The sequence below is a fragment of the Equus asinus genome, chromosome 22 (assembly GCF_041296235.1).
Source record: "Equus asinus isolate D_3611 breed Donkey chromosome 22, EquAss-T2T_v2, whole genome shotgun sequence".
In the NCBI taxonomy this organism is placed as follows: Eukaryota; Metazoa; Chordata; class Mammalia; order Perissodactyla; family Equidae; genus Equus; species Equus asinus.
In genome coordinates this window covers 63,067,713-63,082,629 of record NC_091811.1, presented here as the reverse complement: position 1 = coordinate 63,082,629, position 14,917 = coordinate 63,067,713, and positions in this window count along the sequence as shown.

The window sequence follows — 14,917 nt, the reverse complement described above, 5'->3', positions numbered from 1 at the left end:
TCTTTCAAGGACTCTTCCCACCTCTGTGTTGGAGAGAGATTTCAGGAACACTAATATCACACTTGTATGTTCCAGGCATAGGAAATAGGAACCCAATTAAATTGGCACAGATAGTCATTGACCTAAGCATTTTACAAATATTCTTATATAGTCCTTATAATAATCCTACCAAATAAACACTATTTTATCCATTTTACGGATGAGGAGACCCAGCGGAAAGAGGTTAAGTTAAATTTCCCAGGACTAAATAGCTACTGAGTCGGCGGGCTAGGATTTGAACCCAGGAAGTTTGGCTCCACAGTTCACACTCCTAACCTGCACCATGGTGCCTCTTCAAAGGATGTGAAGAAGAGGAGAGAGCAGAGATAGAGGAGAAAAATAGCTTCAGGAGTGTTGTACCAATCTTTCCATGTGAGTCACCTGCCTGCTGGAACATGGTTAATTCGGAGATGATGTCACTCTAGCTAGAGAACCAACTTCATCAATCCAGTGCTTCTCACACTCTGTCCCTAGGGGAACTGATAGCAAAGGTGGGTAAAGCATACATGGAGTGGTTTAGAGGACCCAAGACAGTCTCAGGGGAGAAATTGCTTAGTAGTTTTCTATTATAGCTTGAAAATTCATTAAATCTTCTCACTTTCAACAACCTACAGATCATCCAGGTAGAAAATTCAATAAGGAAACATTGGACTTAAACTACATGTTAGGTCAGATGAACCTAACAGACACTTACAGAACATTCCATCCAATAGCAGCAGAACACATTCTTCTCAAGCGCACATGGAATAGTCTTCAGGATAGACTGTATGTTAGGCCACTAAGCAAGTCTTAATAAATTTAAGGAGCCTGAAATCATATCAAGTATCTTTTCTGATTACAATGGTATAAAACTAGAAATTAATTATAAGTAGAAAACTGGAAAATTCACAAATATATGGAGACTAAACAACAAGTTCCTGAACAACCAATTGATCAAGGAAGAGATCAAAGGGGAAATAAAAAAATATCTTAAGACAAATGAAAATGTAAACACAATATACTAAAACTTATGGGATGCAGCAAAAGCAGTTCTAAGAGGGATAAATGCCTTCATTAAGAAAATGAAAGACCTCAAATAAACAACCCAAGTTTACACTTGAAGGAGCTAAAAAAAAGAACAACTAAGCCCAAAGTTAGTAGAAGGATAGAAATAAAGATCAAAGTGGAAATAAATAAAATAGAGACCAAAAAAGATAACATAAAAGATCAATAGAACTAAGAGCTGGTTCTTTGAAAAGATAAACAAAATTGAAAAACCTTTAGCTAGACTCACCAAGAAAAAAGAGAAAGGACTCAAATAAAATCAAAACAAAAGAGGAGACATTACAACTGATACCACAGAACTACTAGAGATCATAAAAAGCTACTATGAACAGTTATACACCAACAAATTAGGAAAGCTTGAAGAAATAAATAAATTCCTAGAAACGTACAACCTACCAAGACTGAATCATGAATAAATAGAAAATCTGAACAGACCAATTACTAGTAAGGAGATTGAATTAGTGTATAACACAATTACAGAATTCAGTCCTTATCAGTAATAACTTTAAATGTAAATGGATTAAACTCTCCAATTACAATGACAGGGATTGGCAGGATGGATAAAAACACAATCTAACTATATGGTGTCTGCAGGAGACTCACTTGCCATGCAAAGACACAAACAGATTGAAAGTGAAAGGAATGAAAAAGATACTCCATGCAAACAGTAACCAAAAGAGAACAGGGGCGGCTATACTAATATCAGACAAAATAGACTTTAATTAAAAAAGGCTACAAGAGACAAGGAAGAACATTATATATTAGTAAAGGTTCAAAACAGCAAAGAGATATAACAATTATAAATATTTACACACCTAATAACAGATCATCAAAATATATGAAGCAGGGCCGGCCCGGTGGCCCAGAGGTTAAGTTCGCATGTTCCGCTTCTCAGTGGCCCAGGGTTTGCCGGTTCAGATCCCAGGTGTGGACATGGCAACACTTGGCAAGCCATGTTGTGGTAGGCATCCCACATATAAAGTAGAGGAAGATGGGCACGGATGTTAGCTCAGGGCCAGTCTTCCTCAGCAAAAAGACGAGGATTGGCAGCAAATGTTAGCTCAGGGCTAATCTTCCTCAAAAAAAAAATATATGTGAAGCATAGTGTTCTGTAACAGATCTCTAAAACTTTTTCAAATTGCAAAACTAAAATTCTATATCCATCAAGCAACAACTCATTGATATTTGAACTAACTTTGCATTTCTAGGATAAACCCCACTTGGTCATGATGTACTATTGTTTTCATAAATTCCTGGATTCCTATGCTAACTTTTTTATGTGTGTATGAGGATTTCTGTACCTATGTTTATTGAATTTGATAGGTTTTAGTATCAAGTTTCTGTGGGCTTCATGAAAAATATTGGAGAATGTTCCCTTTATTTTCTGGAAGAGTTTGTGAAAGATTAGAATTATTTCTTCCTTAAGTGTATGATAGATAGAATTCAGTAGTGAAACTTGAAGCGTTTTTTTTTTTTTTGTCAGAGGTGTTTTGTTTCTTTTTATCTAGGTATAACTTACAGTAAAATTAACACTGTTTTGGTGTACAGTACTATGAGTTCTGTGAACCTATGAATTAAATAAGTTTTCATTTCTCTCAGGTAAGTACCTAGAAGTGGGATTGTGAGGTTGTGTGGTTAGGGTATGTTTACCTTCATGAGAACCTGCCAGGGTGTTTTCCGAAGTGCCTATACCATTTTGCATTCCCACTAGTAACGTATGAGAGTTCCAGTTGCTCTGCATCCTCATAAAACTTGGTATTGTCAGTATTTTTTTTTAATTTTAGCCATTCCAGCAGTCTATACTGATATCACATTGTGGTTTTAATTTGCCTTTCTTTAATGACTTATGATGTTGAGCATCTTTTCATCGATTTATATGCCATCCATATGTCTTCTTTGGTGAAATGCCTGTTTAAATCTCTTGCTCATTTTTTTAAATTGGGTTGTTTGTTATCTTATTGTTGAGTTTTGAGAGTTATTTTTATGTTTTGAGTACAAGTCCTTTACCAGATATATCAGTTGCAAAGATTTCCTCTCAGTCTGTGGCTTGCTTTTTCATTCTTTAACAGCGTCTTTTGCAGAACAGAAGTTTTTCAATTTTTATAAAGTCTAATATCAATTTTTTTCATGTTGGTATCATGCTTTTAGTCTCATAACTATGATATCTTGGCCTAACCCATAGTCACCAAGATTTTTCTCCTGTTTTTTTTTTTCCATAGAAATTTATAGTTTTAGATTTTCACCTTTTGATCTGATTCATTTTGAGTTAATTTTTGCATGAGGTATGGGTTGGGTTTCACTATTTTGCATAGGGATGTTCACTTGTTCCAGCACGATTTGTTGAAATGACTATCTACTCTCCATTGAACTGCCCTTGCACGTATGTAAAAAATCACTTGGTCCTATGTGTGTGGGTCTGTTTCTGGGCTCTTTTCTCTTCCACTGATCTATGTGCCCATCTTTTCACCAATGCTACATTGATTACTGTAGTTTTACAGTAAGTTTTACAATCAGGTTGTGTGAATTCTCCAACTTTGTTCTTTTTCAAAATTTCTTAGGCTATTTCTTTTTATTGTCTACATAAATTTTGTAATCATCTTGTCAATTTCTACAAAAAGTTTGGCTTGGATTTTGAGTGAGATTGTGTAAATGATGTAGATCTCTGGATAACTGACAGCTTAACAATATTGAGTCTTCCAATCGGTAAACATGATATATTCCTTTATTTCATTGGGTCATAGATCGTCAGCATTTTCTGGTTTTCATCATGTAGATTTGGCACATTTTTGTGTGTGATTCATACCTGAATACCTCCTGTCTTTTGGTACTTTTACAAATGATATTTTAAAAAATAATTCCAATTGTTCACTGCTTATATAGAGAAACACACTGATGTTTTATACTGACCTTGAATCTTGCTAAATTAACTAATTACTTCTAGTACTGCTTTTTCAGATTCTTTGGGATTTCATATGTAGACAATTATGCTCTCTCTGAATATAGACAATATTATTTCTTCTCTTCCAATATATGTGCCCTTTTTTTTTTCTTTTTCATGACTTTATTACACTGGCTAGAACCTCCAGGATGTAGGCATGTTGAAAGAACACATCCTTGCTGACAAGGAGAACCCTGTGCACTAGTTACCAAAGCCAGGAGAGGACCCCAACAGCGTGGAGGGTAGCAAAGATCATCACTATGCCAATCACCGGGAATAAAAGTCCAAACATTTCCACCCACCACATCTTGGTATTGGAGTTGCCCAGGAAAACACAACACAGCCAAGCACTGGACGGAAGAACAGTTTTATTTACACAGAGAAAGATCAACTCCAATAGCGTCCGTCCATGAGTCCCTCATGGCCAGTGGGTCCCACGAGGCAGCCAACACAGAGCAGTTAGCCTGCACACACTATTCTTGTGCTATAGCAGAAAGACCCTTCCTCCACCTCCATGGGGTCTGAAATACTGAAGGGTGGGGGCGTGCCTGAGGGCCACTGACACACACGCTTAAGCAGAACAAAGGAGTACACATTGAGTCTGAAACAGGGGAAGATACTCCCACCAAGATGGTAAGCCCAGCACTGGCTGTATGGGCTCCTAATCTCTGGGTGAGGAGGTGTTCCAGGCCCAAGACCTGTTCTCCCGTGACAAGATGGGGGTCAAAAGACAGTGCACATTAGACTGCCTTTCCCAACTTTGCCTCATTGCTGATCTTATAGGGAAAGCATTCAGTCTTTGGTCATTAAGTATGATAATGGCTGTAGGTTTTTTGTAGATGTCCTCTGTAAAATTAAGGAAGTTCCCTTCTATTACTGGTTTGTTGAGAGTTTTAAACTCATGAATGTGTACTGAACTTTGTCAGATTCCTTTTCTGCATTTACTGAGATGGCAATATAATTTTTCTTTTTCAAGTGTGTTAATATGGTGAATTACATTGATTGGTTTTGTTTTGGTTTTTTTTGCTTTTAAAGATTGGCACCTGAGCTAACATCTGTTGCCAATCTTCTTTCTTTTTTCTTCTCCCCATGGCCCCCCTAGTACATGGTAATATATTCTAGTTGTAGGTCCTTCTGGTTGTGCTATGTGGGACACCGCCACAGCACGGCTTGATGAGCTGTGCCATGTCTGCACCCAGGATCCGAGCTGGCGAAACCCTGGGCTGCCAAAGCAGAGCGTGTGAACTTAACCACTTAGCCATGGGGCCGGTCCCTACATTGACTGTTTCTGAATGTTGGACCAGTCTTGTATTCCCAGAAGAAATCCCACTTGGTCATGATATATGATAATACATCTTTATCTATTGTTAGATTCAATTTGCTAATATTTTGTTGAGGATATTTGTGTCAATGTACATAAGAGATATTTCTGTGGTTTTCTTGTATTGTTACATAGTTTTCTATTTTTGATATCAAGGTAATGCTGGCCCTGTGAATTAGAATATTTTCTATTCTATTTTCTGAAAAAGTTTGTGTATAATTAGTATTATTTCTTCCTTAAGTGTTTGGTATAACTCACCAGTGGAGCTGTTTGGACCTGAGGTTTTCTTTGTTGGAAGACTTTTAGCTACAAATTCAATTCTTCTAGTAAAGGACTGTTCAAGTTATCCACTTCATCTTGAGTGAGCTCTTTTAGTTTTTCTCTTTCAAGAGATTTGTTCTTTTCATCTGAGTTTTCAAATTTATGCTATAAAGTTGTTTGTAATATGGTTGGCCCTCTGTGTCCTGCAGGTTCCTCATCCCTGGATTCAGCCAACCTCAGATCGAGTTCCATGTTTATGATTTGTGGTTGGTTAAATCTGCAGATGTGGAACCTGCAATGCAGGGGGCTGACTAAGGCCCTTGAGCATCTGTGGATTTTGGTATCCGTGGGGGTCCTGGAACCAATCACCCTTGGATACGGAGGGACAACTGTATTCCTTTATCCTTTTAATTTCTGCATATTCTGTAGTGATGTCACCACTCATTCCTGATATTAGTGATTTTTGTCTTCTATTTGTCTTTATTACTATGGTTGGAGGTTTATCAATTATTGTTCTTCTCAAAGAATCAGCTTTTGCTTTTATTTTCTCAATTGTTTTTCTGTTTTTTATTTTACTGATCTCTGCTCTTAGCACTATGTCCTTCCTTCTGCCTGCTTTGGATTTAATTTGCTCTTTTTTATGGTCTCTTAAAGTAGAAACTTGGATGACTTGATACTGGTCTTTTTTTTTTTTTTCCTGAGGAAGATTCACCCTGAGCTGACATCTGTGTCAGTCTCCTTCTATTTTATATGTGGGTCGCTGCCACTGCGTGGCTAATGAGTGGTGTAGGTCTGCACCTAGGATCTGAACCTGCGGACCTCGGCCACCAAAGCAGAGTGCGCAAAACTTAACCACTAAGCCACAGGGCCAGCTCTGAGACTGCTCTTCTTTTATAAGCACTTACTTATAAATTTCCCCTTTCCACTTATAAATTTCCCCTAAGCGCTTGTGTGAGCTTTATCACACACATTTTGGTAGGTTGTGCTTTTTCATTTCCATTCAATTCAAAATATTTTCTAATTTTTTTTCTTTTCTTTTTTTTGTGAGGAAGATTGGCCCTGAGCTAACATCTGTGTCAATCTTCCTCTATTTTATGTGGGATGCTGTCACAGTGTGGCTTAACAAGTGATGCTAGGTCCATGCCCGGGATCCGAACCTGTGAACCCCAGGCTGCCGAAGTAGAGTGTGCATACCCAACCACTATGCCACTGGGCTGGCCCTTCTAATTTCCCTTGTGACTGCCTCTTAGACCATTAGGTTATTTAGAAATGTGCTATAAAATTTCTAAATATTTAGGAATTTTTCTAGATTTTTAAATTCTATTATGTTCAAAAAACATACTGGGTATGATTTATAATTTTAAAAAGTGTCTTAAGGGGCCGACCTGGTGGCGCAGTGGTTAAGTTCACACATTCTGCTTCTCGGTGGCCCAGGGTTCACCGCTTTGGATCCCAGGTGCAGACATGGCACCATTTGGCAAAAGCCATGCTGTGGTAGGCACCCCACATATAAAGTAGAGGAAGATGGGCATGGATGTTAGCTCAGGGCCAGTCTTCCTCAGCAAAAAGAGGAGGATTGGCAGTAGTTAGCTCAGGGCTAATCTTCCTCAAAAAAGAAAAGTCTCAAGCTCGTTTTATGGCTCACAATGTGCTCTATCTTGGTGAATGTTCCATGTGCACTTGAAAGAATGTGTATTTGGCTGTGTTAGGTGGAGTGTTCTATAAATATCAGGTCAAGTCGGTTGATACTGTTATTCACATCTATATCCTTATTGATTTTCTGTCCACTTGTTCTATCAGTTACTGAGAGGGGGTGCTGATGTCACCCATTATGATAGTAGATTTGTACACCTTGCTGTTCATATAGTTACTCCAGTTTTCTTTCGGTTAGTGTTTGCACAGTGTATCTTTTCGTTTACATTTCACCGATGCATATGTGCGTCTATGTACATTTCACCTCTCTATTTGTATAACTAGTTTTTTCCTTTTTATTGCTGGGTAGAATTCCATAGTGTGGATATATCAGTTTGTTTAACCACTCACCTATTGAGAGATATTTGGTTGTTTCCAATTTTGGGCTATTATAAATAAAGCTATGAACAATCATGTTCAGGTTTTTATGAAGACAGAAGTTTTCATTTCTCTAGAATAAATGTCAAGAGTAATTGCTGGGTTGTTTGATAAATGTATGTATACATTTTAAAAAAAATGCCAGGGGCCGGTCCAGTGGCGCAGTGGGTAAGTGCACACCTTCCACTTTGGCAGCCCAGGGTTTGCCGGTTCGGATCCTGGGTGTGGACATGGCACCGCTGGTCAAGCCATGCTGTGCTAGGCGTCCCACGTGTAAAGTAGAGGAAGATGGGCATGGATGTTAGCTCAGGGCCAGTCTTCCTCAAAAAAAGAAAGAAAGAGAAAGAAAATACCAAATTATTTACTAGAGTGGCTGTTGTATTCTATATTCCTTCCAGCAATGTATGAGATCCAGTTTTTCCATATCCTCACCAGGGTTTGGAATTGCACTATGTTTTATTCTCCTGTGTTATATTCTTTTAGTTTTATAGTTTTATGCTTTGCATTTAAATCTATGATTCACTTTGAGTTAATTTCTGTATAAGGTGTGAGTTTTAGGTCGAGGCTTATTCTTTTGCTTATGGATATCCAGTTGCTCCGGCACATTGTTGGAAAGCACTATCGCACATTGGATAGCACTTCAGCACACATTGTTGAAAAGACTGTCCCCTCTCCATTGAATTGCTTTTGCAACTTTGTCAAATACCAGTTGGCTTATACTCGTGTGAAACTATTTTGGGGCTGTCTCTTCTGTTCCATTGATCTGTGTGTTTATCCCTCTGCCAGTACTACAGTCTTGAATGCCACAGCTATGTCTTGAAATCTGTTGGTTGTCTTTCTCTGTATGAATTGGTCACACTTTCCTTGTTCTTTCTATGACAAGTAATTTTGGATTCTGTCCGAAAAAATTCCACTGTGATACTGTGTAGATGGTGGGTTCTCTTAAAATCTTACGGAGGATGTTAAATTTTTTTCTTAACCTATCAACCCAGCTTAGGCTTAGACCAAAAGTTGTGTCTTGCTTTCTGTGGGCAGTGCTTCCAATGTCAGTTGTCTTTTCAAAGCCTTTTCAAAGCTGTTTTCTTTTTTGACTTTCCCACACATCCCTCACTCAGGATGTCCATGTCAGGGCCATGGTTTAAATCTTAGCTCAGGTCATAAAGCCTTTGCTATATTGTTTCGGGTCTGTCTTGCACATGTGTTTCTCAGGGCTTAGTATCAGGCTTGAGCATGATCTAAATGTGAAAGGTTGTGTTTTAAATTTGCCCTGTCCATGCACAACTCAGGGGTGAGCCTAAGTGTTACAGTGAATTGGGTAATCCCCTTCCTCAAGTCTCTCCTTTCCAGAATTCGTGTTACACTTCCTGGCCTGCAAGTTGCCCTCTTCTTGGTTCCTTTGGACAGGAAAGCAAGATTCTGTTGGAAGTTGGCCATCTACGTGACCACACATTTCTCCAGCTGAGTCTGCCCTTGGGGGCTTAGCTGAGACAAAAGAAACTCAGGGAATTCACCCCTGTATGGATTGCTTTTCCAACTTCCTTCCACAATCCATCTGTTTTTGTTTTCTTCTCAGAACCCTTAGGTAGTTGCTTTATGAATATTCTCAAGAGGTTTTAGTTGTAATTCACAAGAGATAAGCTGTAGGAGCGTAAGTGCCTTGGTAGAACCAAAACCTTCCTTTCATCTCTGTGGGAAGGTTTTTAGCTACAAATTCAATTTATTTGAGAAATAGCTTTTCAGAGTTTCTATTTTAGAGTTTCAATTATGATATTGTATTTTTGTTGTGTTCTTGGAAGAAATTGTCCATTTCATCTAAGTTATTAAATTTATTGTCAAAGTTGTTCAAAATATTCATTATCCTTTTAATCTTTATAATATCTATAATGTTCTTGCTTTCATTCCCGATATTGCTAATTTGTTCCACCAGAGTTATGGGCTGACTGACATTCCCCCCAAATTCATGTACTGAAGCTCTAACCCCCAGTACCTCAAAACTGACTGTGTTTGGAGAAAGGGCTTTTAAAGAGGCAATTAAGTGAAAATGAGAGCATTAGGGTGGGCCCTAATCCAAATGACTGGTGTCCTTTTAAGGAGATTGGAACACAGAGAGAGATGCCAGGGGTGCAGGAGTGACGACCACGCAAAGAGGCAGCAAGAAGTGGGCATCTGCAGCCAAGGGGAGGCCTCAGAGGAAACCAAGCCTGCCAGCGCCTTAGTCTCGGACTTCAAGCCTTCAGAACTGTGCGAAAATAAATGTCTGTTGTTTAAGCCCCTCAGTCTGTGGGATTTTGTTATGGAAGCCCTAGTGATGAATATTAGACTTTTCAAAAACCTACTTTTGCTTTGTTGATTTTCTCTATTTTCAGTTTCATTGATTTCTCCTCTTAATTACTTTATTTTACTTCCTTTGCATTTAATTTACTCTTCATTTACTAGCCTAAGGTAATGCTTAAATAATTTAAACTTTCTTTTCTGAAATAAGTATTTCAAGTCATAATTCTAAAATAAGCATTTTAATTCATAAACTTCCCTTTAACATCTGTTTTAGCTTTATCCTGCAGATGCTCATGTAGCTTTCTTCTTTGACACTTGTTAATTGTCTATGGCCATATGTTTTATTCCCACATATGATACAAACCCCACAGTACACTGTCATTCATTTTACTTTGAACAACCATTTGATTTTTCTTTAAGAAAGGAAAATTGTTTTCATATTGATCCACATAATCTAGTCACCATTTCCAGAGCTTTCGTTCCTTCCTGGAGACCTGACTCTGCATCTGGAAATTCTTCCAGCATTTCCCTCAGCATTCCTGCAGGATGGGTTACTGGTGGACAAATTCTGTTTTTTGTTCATCTCAAAATGTTTAATTTGCCTTCAGTTTTGAAAGATGTTTTCCTGTGTATTGATCCTAAATTTGACAATCCTCCCTTTAGCACCTAAAGATATCATTCCATTTTCTCCGGGCCTGTATTGTTTCTAAAGAAATGTAAGCTATCAGATCTTTACTTAGTAATGTGACTTTTTCCCTCCTCGGGCTGCTTTTGAGAATTTACATTTATCTCGGGTTCTCAGCAGTTTGACTGTTACGGTGTGCATGCGGTTTTCTTTTTCTTCTTCCTGCTTCAGGTATGCTGGCTCTTGGACCAGTTGGTATTTTTGATGAAATTTGGAAAACCTTCAGCCATATTTCTTCAATTATTTTTTTCTACTTCATTCTCTCTTTCTTCTCCCATTTGGTTCAGTCTCATAGGTCTTTGAGTCCCTGTTAATTAAGAAAAAAACCCTCTGTGTTTTATTTTATTTTTTGACTTAGTTTTAAGCTCTTCTGTTCTGCATTAATCTCATCCAATTTATTTTTCATTTATTCTTTAGTTTTAATATTTCCATTTGGTTCTTATAGTTTTCATATATTTCCTGAAATTCTCTATTTCTTACTCATTCTATCTTTTCCTGTAGATTCTTTAATGTATTTATTATAGTTATTTTAAAGTCCTTATTTACCAGTTTTAACATCTGCTTATCTCTGTATCTGTTTCCAGTGACCATGGGTTACATTTTTCTGTTTCTTTATATTTCTAGTAATTGTGAATGATACATGGTATTTTCTATTTTACAACATATGGAGGCAACACAGCAATGTCAATGCTCATCAAGGCAACTGAAATGAACATTTTCATGTATATCCTTGGAATGTATTTCTCATTTCTCTTTTTATGATAAACCAAATTTTCATGGCATGATTTCGATCTTGACCTTTTCCAAGAACTTGGTTTTTCTGTATTTGAAATTACCTTAAGAAAACAACAGTGGTGGCCAGCTGATGGTGTAATGGTTAAGTTTGCATGCTCCCCTTCGGTCGCCCAGTGTTCATGGGTTCAGATCCCAGGTGCAGACTTATATACCATTCACTCATCAAGCCACACTGTGGCAGCATCCCACATACAAAATAGAGGAAGATTGGCCCAGATGTTAGCTCAGTGACAATCTTCCTCAAGCAAAAAGAGGAAGATTGGTAACATGTTAGCTGAGGGCCAATCCTCCTCACCAAAAAAAAAAAAAAAAAAAAGAGAGAGAGAGAGAAAGAAAGAAAGAAAAGGAAACAACAGTAACAACAACATGACAGCTGTGGAAATACAGCCACAAATGGTTTACTACAGAAGCATGTCCCTGATCCCTGAAGTTAACAGTCTAGTTACAGGCAGTGTAGTCTATTAGTTTTCCTCAGGGTTATGGGCAACTTTAGAAGAGGGAGGCTCCAGAGAGTCTAAGAAAAGATGCCTTACAGAGACAGGGAAAATAAAACAGTAACCTTAAATTTTAGGGGTAAACCCCAACAACACATTTTAACAAACCAAGCCAAAACTGCAGAATATAAGCAAGCATCAGATCTGGACAGATACACCATGCCCTTGGAGACCCAATGTAGTTGTGGAAACAGACAGGAGCGACAGAAAGATGACCAGGTCAAAATTCAAGTTTCCAGAGGTACCAGCCAAGTCTAAGGGTACAGACAAATAGGTATAAAAACTTCAAGTAAACAGAAGGGCTGCAGAATCTGGAGTGTGTGGGTCCACTGACAGGAGAGAGAACATGGCTATCATCTTTGTTCTCTCTGCCTGGTGATAGGCTGTCTCACTTTGAGGGCAAAAGGGCTGGTAGGATTACACTAAACTCTGAAGTTAAATTCTGTGTTTGCTAATAATTGTGGTATGAAAGCAGCTTTCAGAGTCCCAACAATTTTACTTGCACCAAAGAAAACACATGGTCTTAGCACATTATTGTGAGCCTGATACATATTAAAATAACACAAAAACTCCTCTATCACTTATTTCTACAATATACATCAATTAGATGGATGGTCATGTACTTCAAAAGGCACATTTTAAACAAGTTAAGCAATTTAATCTTCCTTTTGGGTCTAATTATTGAGGATTTAAAAATCTTGTTAATGGATTATGTGTACAAGTAATTCTGGTTGAGCTATTTTATTTCTATAATTGGTGCCATTAAACAGCTCATTTTTCACATGCCTTTTTATGGAAGTGGGAAAATCCACGATGTTCCATGTCTACCTAGTTGTTAAAAGGGAATTTGTGGTGATCTGTCCACGAAAATATTTTCTTTATAGGTTAACTCACCCATGAAATAAAAAAAACCACAGACAAGCTCTCCTTTCCAACCAAACTTGACTATCTTCTCCTTTCTCAACATGTGGCTCCTTTGGTTTTCAAAATTAATTTACCCTGTTGGGAAACTAAGTCTTGTCCTTGGCCATCAACACAACTCTTTTGTCTCAAAAATGAGATCTTTTTAAAATGGGAATTCAAGTCTGAAAACTATGGAAATTTCACTCTCCAAGCTAGCAATCTGTACACTTATCTTTGTATATTCCAACCAAATGGTCAATATTTTTACTCTTTCAATGTGCTTGGGGGGTGTAGGGACACCTATTTAGGGACAGGAGTAACAACTCATCTAGGCTGATTGATGCCATCTACCTGCTTCAAATTGAGCACTGTCACGGGGATGGGGTCTCAAGGCAGTGTCTGTGTGAACACACTACCACCCCGCAGGTTGTCTGGAGCAATCACTAGGTAAGCGCTCATTAGCAGTGAATAACTGCCTTCTCAGAGGATGCAGGAAGACACGCTTGGCCGCTACATTTTCAGTCAATGCCAGGGCAAGAAGAATCTAGGTGTTACTTTTGGTAGTTGTTAATTCTCCTGGAAAACTCTGGACTCTTTTCAAGTAAAATGGACAATCTTAAGGGAAAGTAGGCTTCAGAATGTTGTATATGTGATACTGGGCAAAAGGAGGCAATCATCCTAGTCACAGAATGGTTACTTTGCCATGGAAACCAGATAAAATATGGGTTGGAAGATAGAATTCTTTACACAAAGAATGTCTTTAGAAAATATAAATGAAATGTTGCCAGCTCTTACATTTACTTTTGAATATTCCAAATTTCATAAGTGATACTGAGTTTAGAATGCTACTGTATTTTAAATTTATATTTACTTTTAATGCACATTCATAAGGCAAAGTTACTTTTAAAGCTTTTAAAATACATACTCAGTAATAGGGATAAAACAAAATCACAATAAATACAGTGATGCTTCTGATACTGAGCAAACGTCTTCATTTAATACTTATCACATTTAGGAACACACACTATGCCCTACACCACCTTAACATCCATGAACAAAATTCTTCCATCAGATAATTCAGTCTAATGGGGGAAGAGAGATGCGTAAATTATAGCCCAAGGTGGCAAATGATGTGTCAGGAAGATCAAACAAGTGTATGTTAGGATAGGTCTTGAAGGTGTGTAGGCGTTTGCCAGGTAGGAGATAAGGTAGGCCATGCAAGCAGAATCATATGTGGGAAAGCCCGGAGTTGTCAAATTGTCTCTGAGGGAAGTTGAGGAGGTGGATAAGGGCCAGTGCTCAACCTTTTCCCTAGCGAACCAGTGAATAACGTTGAATAGTGATAACTGCTCTCATTTGTAAAGAGAGAACAATCATTCGCACACTTGGGTACTTCATTTTTGATTTTTTTTAGGAAGATTAGCCCTGAGCTAACATCGGCTGCCAATCCTGCTCTTTTTGCTGAGGAAGACTGGCCCTGAGCTAACATCTGTGCCCATCTTCCTCTACTTTATACGTGGGACGCCTGCCACAGCATGGCTTGCCAGGGGGTGCCATGTCCACACCCGGGATCCGAACCGGCCAACCCCGGCCCACCGAAGCGGAACTGCACACTTAACCACTGCGCCACCGGGCCGGCCCAAGGGTACTTCTTCATTAGTAATAATCCCTGTTGCATCCCTCATAACGATCCAGACACAATTTAAACCTTGCAACCATACTCAGTGCCAGGAGGGGATGGCTCAGATGGATGGGGAGTTTGCTTTCTTCACAAATAACTATTGATAGCCCTCCACAAGTAAACCACACATTCTGAGAAAAATCATGTGCATGCTCAGCAAACATGCAGTTTTAAGAGTCTCACACTTCCTTCTGATCACTCTTTGCCCCAAGCCCGCCTAGATGGAAATTCTGGAGCTGCTCTCCTTTGTGGATTAGGGAAGCGAGAGTCAGAGAGGTGACAGGACTTGCAGAAAAGTGGGAGGCCCATAGCTCAGGTGATTGGACTGCTGAGCCTGTGCTCCAAACCACCCTTTCATCCAAGGAGCATCAGAGGACGACTTTGCGCACACAGAGGAAGAGAATGGCACTTT